The following is an 8,314-nucleotide window of genomic DNA, read 5'->3' as shown; positions in this document are numbered from 1 at the left end:
TAATAGGACTAGGGGAAGGGGGGAGGCGCGCGGCCACCTTGGGCTGCCCCTTTCTCCTTTCCACTAAGGCCCACTAAGGCCCATATGGTTCCCGGGGGGTTCCGGTAACCTCCCGGTACTCCGGTAAAATCCTGATTTCAACCGGAACACTTCCGATATCCAAACATAGGCTTCCAATATATCAATCTTTATGTCTCGACCATTTCGGGACTCCTCGTCATGTCCGTGATCACATCCGGGACTCTGAACTAACTTCGGTACATCAAAATGCATAAACTCATAATCTAACTGTCATCGTAACCTTAAGCGTGCGGACCCTACGGGTTCGAGAACAATGTAGACATGACCGAGACATGTCTCCGGTCAATAACCAATAGCGGGACCTGGATGCCCATATTGGCTCCTACATATTCTACGAAGATCTTTATCGGTCAGACCGCATAACAACATATGTTGTTTCCTTTGTCATCGGTATGTTACTTGCCCGAGATTCGATCGTGGTATTCCAATACCTAGTTCAATCTCGTTACCGGCAAGTCTCTTTACTCATTCTGTAATACATCATCCCGCAACTAACTCATTTAGTTGCAATGCTTGCAAGGCTTAAGTGATGTGCATTACCGAGAGGGCCCAGAGATACCTCTCCGACAATCGGAGTGACAAATCCTAATCTCGAAATACGCCAACCGAACATCTACCTTTGGAGACACCTGTAATGCTACTTTATAATCACCCAGTTACGTTGTGACGTTTGGTAGCACCCAAAGTGTTCCTCCGGCAAACGGGAGTTGCATAATCTCATAGTCATAGGAACATGTATAAGTCATGAAGAAAGCAATAGCAACATACTAAACGATCGGGTGCTAAGCTAATGGAATGGGTCATGTCAATCAGATCATTCAACTAATGATGTGACCTCATTAATCAAATAACAACTCTTTGTTCATGGTTAGGAAACATAACCATCTTTGATTAACGAGCTAGTCAAGTAGAGGCATACTAGTGACACTCTGTTTGTCTATGTATTCACACATGTATTATGTTTCCGGTTAATACAATTCTAGCATGAATAATAAACATTTATCATGATATAAGGAAATAAATAATAACTTTATTATTGCCTCTAGGGCATATTTCCTTCAGTCTCCCACTTGCACTAGAGTCAATAATCTAGATTACACTGTAATGATTCTAACACCCATGGAGCTTTGGTGCTGATCATGTTTTGCTCGCGGAAGAGGCTTAGTCAACGGGTCTGCAACATTCAGATCTGTATGTATCTTGCAAATCTCTATGTCTCCCACCTGGACTAGATCCCGGATGGAATTGAAGCGTCTCTTGATGTGCTTGGTTCTCTTGTGAAATCTGGATTCCTTTGCCAAGGCAATTGCACCAGTATTGTCACAAAAGATTTTCATTGGACCGGATGCACTAGGTATGACACCTAGATCGGATATGAACTCCTTCATCCAGACTCCTTCGTTCGCTGCTTCCGAAGCAGCTATGTACTCCGCTTCACATGTAGATCCCGCTACGACGCTTTGTTTAGAACTGAACCAACTGACAGCTCCACCGTTTAATGTAAATACGTATCCGGTTTGCGATTTAGAATCGTCCGGATCAGTGTCAAAGCTTGCATCAACGTAACCATTTACGATGAGATCTTTGTCACCTCCATATACGAGAAGCATATCCTTAGTCATTTTCAGGTATTTCAGGATGTTCTTGACCGCTGTCCAGTGATCCACTCCTGGATTACTTTGGTACCTCCCTGCTAGACTTATAGCAAGGCACACATCAGGTCTGGTACACAGCATTGCATACATGATAGATCCTATTGCTGATGCATAGGGATCATCTTTCATATTCTCTCTATCTTCTGCAGTGGTCGGGCATTGAGTCTTACTCAATTTCACACCTTGTAACACAGGCAAGAATCCTTTCTTTGCTTGATCCATTTTGAACTTCTTCAAAATTTTGTCAAGGTATGTTGTTTGTGAAAGTCCAATTAAGCGTCTTGATCTATCTCTATAGATCTTAATGCCTAATATGTAAGCAGCTTCACCGAGGTCTTTCATTGAAAAACTCTTATTCAAGTATCCCTTTATGCTATCCAGAAATTCTATATCATTTCCAATCAGTAATATGTCATCCACATATAATATCAGAAATGCTACAGAGCTCCCACTCACTTTCTTATAAATACAGGCTTCTCCAAAAGTCTGTATAAAACCAAATGCTTTGATCACACTATCAAAACGTTTATTCCAACTCCGAGAGGCTTGCACCAGTCCATAAATGGATCGCTAGAGCTTGCACACTTTGTTAGCTCCCTTTGGATCGACAAAACCTTCCGGTTGCATCATATACAACTCTTCTTCCAGAAATCTATTCAGGAATGCAGTTTTGACATCCATCTGCCAAATTTCATAATCATAAAATGCGGCAATTGCTAACATGATTCGGACAGACTTAAGCATCGCTACGGGTGAGAAGGTCTCATCGTAGTCAACCCCTTGAACTTGTCGAAAACCTTTTGCGACAAGTCGAGCTTTGTAGACAGTAACGTTACCATCAGCGTTAGTCTTCTTCTTGAAGATCCATTTATTCTCAGTTGCTTGCCGATCATCGGGCAAGTCAACCAAAGTCCATACTTTGTTCTCATACATGGATCCCATCTCAGATTTCATGGCTTCAAGCCACTTTGCGGAATCTGGGCTCACCATCGCTTCTTCATAGTTCGTAGGTTCATCATGATCTAGTAGCATGATTTCCAGAATAGGATTACCGTACCACTCTGGTGCGGATCTCGCTCTGGTCGATCTACGAGGTTCAGTAGTATCTTGACCTGAAGTTTCATGATCAACATCATTAGCTTCCTCACTAATTGGTATAGATGTCGCAAAAACAGTTTTCTGTGATGTACTATTTTCCAATAAGGGAGCAGGTACGGTTACCTCGTCAAGTTCTACTTTCCTCCCACTCACTTCTTTCGAGAGAAACTCCTTCTCTAGAAAGGATCCATTCTTAGCAACGAATGTCTTGCCTTCGGATCTGTGATAGAAGGTGTACCCAACAGTCTCCTTTGGGTATCCTATGAAGACACATTTCTCCGATTTGGGTTCGAGCTTATCAGGTTGAAGCTTTTTCACATAAGCATCGCAGCCCCAAACTTTAAGAAACGACAACTTTGGTTTCTTGCCAAACCATAGTTCATAAGGCGTCGTCTCAACGGATTTTGATGGTGCCCTATTTAACGTGAATGCGGCCGTCTCTAAAGCATAACCCCAAAACGATAGCGGTAAATCAGTAAGAGACATCATAGATCGCACCATATCTAGTAAAGTACGATTACGACGTTCGGACACACCATTACGCTGTGGTGTTCTGGGTGGCGTGAGTTGCGAAACTATTCCACAATTTTTCAAAAGTACACCAAACTCGTAACTCAAATATTCTCCTCCACGATCAGATCGTAGAAACTTTATTTTCTTGTTACGATGATTTTCCACTTCACTCTGAAATTCTTTGAACTTTTCAAATGTTTCAGACTTATGTTTCATTAAGTAGATATACCCATATCTGCTTAAGTCATCTGTGAAGGTGAGAAATAACGATATCCGCCACGAGCCTCAATATTCATCGGACCACATACATCGGTATGTATGATTTCCAACAAATCTGTTGCTCTCTCCATAGTACCGGAGAACGGAGTTTTGGTCATCTTGCCCATGAGGCACGATTCGCAAGTACCAAGTGATTCATAATCAAGTGGTTCCAAAAGTCCATCAGTATGGAGTTTCTTCATGCGCTTTACACCGATATGACCTAAACGACAGTGCCACAAATAAGTTGCACTTTCATTATCAACTCTGCATCTTTTGGCTTCAACATTATGAATATGTGTATCACTACTATCGAGATTCATCAAAAATAGACCACTCTTCAAAGGTGCATGACCATAAAAGATATTACTCATATAAATAGAACAACCATTATTCTCTGATTTAAATGAATAACCGTCTTGCATTAAACAAGATCCAGATATAATGTTCATGCTCAATGCTGGCACCAAATAACAATTATTTAGGTCTAATATTAATCCCGAAGGTAGATGTAGAGGTAGCGTGCCGACCGCGATCACATCGACTTTGGAACCGTTTCCTACGCGCATCGTCACCTCGTCCTTTGCCAGTGCCCGCTTATTCCGTAGTCCCTGTTTCGAGTTGCAAATATTAGCAACAGAACCAGTATCAAATACCCAGGTGCTACTGCGAGCTCTAGTAAGGTACACATCAATAACATGTATATCACATATACCTTTGTTCACCTTGCCATCCTTCTTATCCGCCAAATACTTGGGGCAGTTCCGCTTCCAGTAACCAGTCTGCTTGCAGTAGAAGCACTCAGTTTCAGGCTTAGGTCCAGACTTGGGTTTCTTCTCCTGAGCAGCAACTTGCTTGCTGTTCTTCTCGAAGTTCCCCTTCTTCTTCCCTTTGCCCTTTTTCTTGAAACTAGTGGTCTTGTTAACCATCAACACTTGATGCTCCTTCTTGATTTCTACCTCGCAGCTTTCAGCATTGCGAAGAGCTCGGGAATAGTCTTGTTCATCCCTTGCATATTATAGTTCATCACGAAGCTCTTGTAGCTTAGTGGCAGTGATTGGAGAATTCTGTCAATGATGCAATCATCCGGAAGATTAACTCCCAATTGTATCAAGTGATTATTATACCCAGACATTTTGAGTATATGCTCACTGACAGAACTGTTATGCTCCATCTTGCAGCTATAGAATTTATTGGAGACTTCATATCTCTCAATCCGGGCATTTGCTTGAAATATTAACTTCAACTCCTGGAACATCTCATATGCTCCATGACGTTCAAAACGTCGTTGAAGTCCCGATTCTAAGCCGTAAAGCATGGCACACTGAACTATCGAGTAGTCATCAGCTTTGCTCTGCCAGACGTTCATAACATCTGGTGTTGCTCCAGCAGCAGGCCTGGCACCCAGCGGTGCTTCCAGGACGTAATTCTTCTGAGCAGCAATGAGGATAATCCTCAAGTTACGGACCCAGTCCGTATAATTGCTACCATCATCTTTCAACTTTGCTTTCTCAAGGAACGCATCAAAATTCAACGGAACAACAGCACGAGCCATCTATCTACAATCAACATAAACAAGCAAGATACTATCAGGTACTAAGTTCATGATAAGTTTAAGTTCAATTAATCAAATTACTTAAGAACTCCCACTTAGATAGACATCCCTCTAATCTTCTAAGTGATTACGTGATCCAAATCAACTAAACCATAACCGATCATCACGTGAGATGGAGTAGTTTTCAGTGGTGAACATCGTTATGTTGATCATATCTACTATATGATTCACGCTCGACCTTTCGGTCTCCGTGTTCCGAGGCCATATCTGCATATGCTAGGCTCGTCAAGTTTAACCTGAGTATTCTGCGTGTGCAAAACTGGCTTGTACCTGTTGTAGATGGACGTAGAGCTTATCGCACCCGATCATCACATGGTGTCTGGGCACGACGAACTTTGGCAACGGTGCATACTCAGGGAGAACACTTCTTGATAATTTACTGAGAGATCATCTTATAATGCTACCGTCAATCAAAGCAAGATAAGATGCATAAAAGGATAAACGTCACATGCAATCAATATAAGTGATATGATATGGCCATCATCATCTTGTGCTTGTGATCTCCATCTTCGAAGCACCATCATGATCACCATCGTCACCGGCACGACACCTTGATCTCCATCGCAGCATCATTTGTCGTCTCGCCAATCTTATGCTTCCACGACTATCACTACCGCTTAGTAATAAAGTAAAGCATTACATCGCGATTTCATTGCATACAATAAAGCGACAACCATATGGCTCCTGCCAGTTGCCGATAACTCGGTTACAAAACATGATCATCTCATACAATAAAATTCAGCATCATGTCTTGACCATATCACATCACAACATGCCCTGCAAAAACAAGTTAGACGTCCTTTACTTTGTTGTTGCAAGTTTTACGTGGCTGCTACGGGCTTAAGTAAGAACCAATCTCACCTACGCATCAAAACCACAACGATAGTTTGTCAAATAGACTCCGTTTTAACCTTCGCAAGGACCGGGCGTAGCCACACTCGGTTCAGCTAAAGTTGGAGAGACAGTCGCCCGCAAGCCACCTGTGTGCAAAGCACGTCGGGGGAACCGGTCTCGCGTAAGCGTACGCGTAATGTTGGTCCGGGTCGTCTCGTCCAACAATACCGCTGAACCAAAGTATGACATGCTGGTAGGCAGTATGACTTATATCGCCCACAACTCACTTGTGTTCTACTCGTGCATATAACATCAACATAAATAACCTAGGCTCGGATGCCACTGTTGGATTTCGTAGTAATTTCAAAAAAATTCCTACGCACACGCAAGATCATGTGATGCATAGCAACGAGAGGGGAGAGTGTTGTCTACGTACCCAACGCAGACCGACTGCGGAAGCGTTGACACAACGTAGAGGAAGTAGTCGTACGTCTTCGCGATCCAACCGATCAAGCACCGAAACTACGGCACCTCCGAGTTCGAGCACACGTTCAGCTCGATGACGATCCCCGGACTCCGATCCAGCAAAGTGTCGGGGAAGAGTTCCGTCAGCACGACGGCGTGGTGATGATCTTGATGTACTACAGCAGCAGGGCTTCGCCTAAACTCCGCTACAGTATTATCGAGGACTATGGTGGCTGGGGGCACCGCACACGGCTAAGGAATAGATCACGTGGATCAACTTGTGTGTTCTAGGGTGCCTCTACCTCAGTATATAAAGGACTAAAGGGGGGAGGCTGGCCGGCCACAAGGGGCGCGCCAGGAGAGTCCTACTCCCTCCGGGAGTAGGATTCCCCCCCCCCCCAATCCTAGTTGGAATAGGATTCCTCGGGGGGGGGAAGAGAGAGAGGGGGCCGGCCACCTCTCCTAGTCCTAATAGGACTAGGGGAAGGGGGGAGGCGCGCAGCCACCTTGGGCTGCCCCTTTCTCCTTTCCACTAAGGCCCACTAAGGCCCATATGGTTCCCGGGGGGTTCCGGTAACCTCCCGGTCCTCCGGTAAAATCCCGATTTCACCCGGAACACTTCCAATATCCAAACATAGGCTTCCAATATATCAATCTTTATGTCTCGACCATTTCGAGACTCCTCGTCATGTCCGTGATCACATCCGGGACTCCGAACTAACTTCGGTACATCAAAATGCATAAACTCATAATCTAACTGTCATCGTAACTGTCACATCCCTAGCTTCTGGTGCTGTCTGGTGTGTGCATCATGTTTAAATTCAAATGAAAATTTGAATTGAGGAATTTTCAAAAGCCTCAGAATCCTTTAAAAAAATGATCAAGATAAAAATTGCTTCAAATAAGTCCAAGAAAATGTTCCTGTTATCCTCTGGAAATATTGGCAAGAGGCAAAATCCAAACCAATATTTTTGGTGTCTCAGAAACATTTAATTTGGGCATTTGAATTAAATCAATAACTATTTGAATTGGATTTATATCTACTATTAAATAAATATAGGTCCAATAATTCTGAAATATTTTGTGGAGCATTGTTTTAATTCTTTTAGCTCCTAAAAATATTGTCAGAAGCAAAATAAATTGAATTGGTTTCAAAACCAAATTCAAAACAAATGTCATAAATAGAAAACAGTAACTAAAATAGAAAACAGAGAGAGAGAGAAAACTACCTGGCCACTTACCTGGCGCAGCCCACCTGGCAGCCCACTGGCCGGCCCAGCACTGTGCTGGCCCGTGCCAGCCACCTGCTTCCTCTCGCCAGGCAGGCAGAGAGGAGCGCGCCCGCGCACGCCGAGCTCGCCACGCAGCTCCCTGGCCGCCTGCCTCGCCTGGACATCGTGGCGACGCCTCGAAGCCACTCCTCGGCACTGCCCCGACCCCTCCGACACCCCATTCTCCCCCTGGCTCTCTCCCTCGTCCTCTCCCGTTATGCCCGAGCGCAGCCGTCGCCGCCGCTTGCCGCTGCCGCGACCACCGCCGTCCCCTCGTCCCATGACCATGCCCAGCAGCTCCGAAATCGAGCACCCCATCCCCACGCCGAAGGAAACAACCCGGAGGGCTCTGCTTCGTCGCCATCGACCCGTCTTCAACCTCGGGACACCGGAGATCGTCATCGCTGTTCCGTCGTCTCTGAGCCGTCCCCGAGCGCGCTGAGCCTCCCTACGACATCACCGTGAGCCCCTGAGTTTTTCCCCTCACCTCCCCCTCTCGCTAGCTTCCTCTAGCCACCGCCCCA

This window comes from Triticum dicoccoides, chromosome 4A (genome assembly GCF_002162155.2).
Source record: "Triticum dicoccoides isolate Atlit2015 ecotype Zavitan chromosome 4A, WEW_v2.0, whole genome shotgun sequence".
Lineage (NCBI taxonomy): Eukaryota > Viridiplantae > Streptophyta > Magnoliopsida > Poales > Poaceae > Triticum > Triticum dicoccoides.
This window is presented reverse-complemented; position numbering follows the sequence as displayed.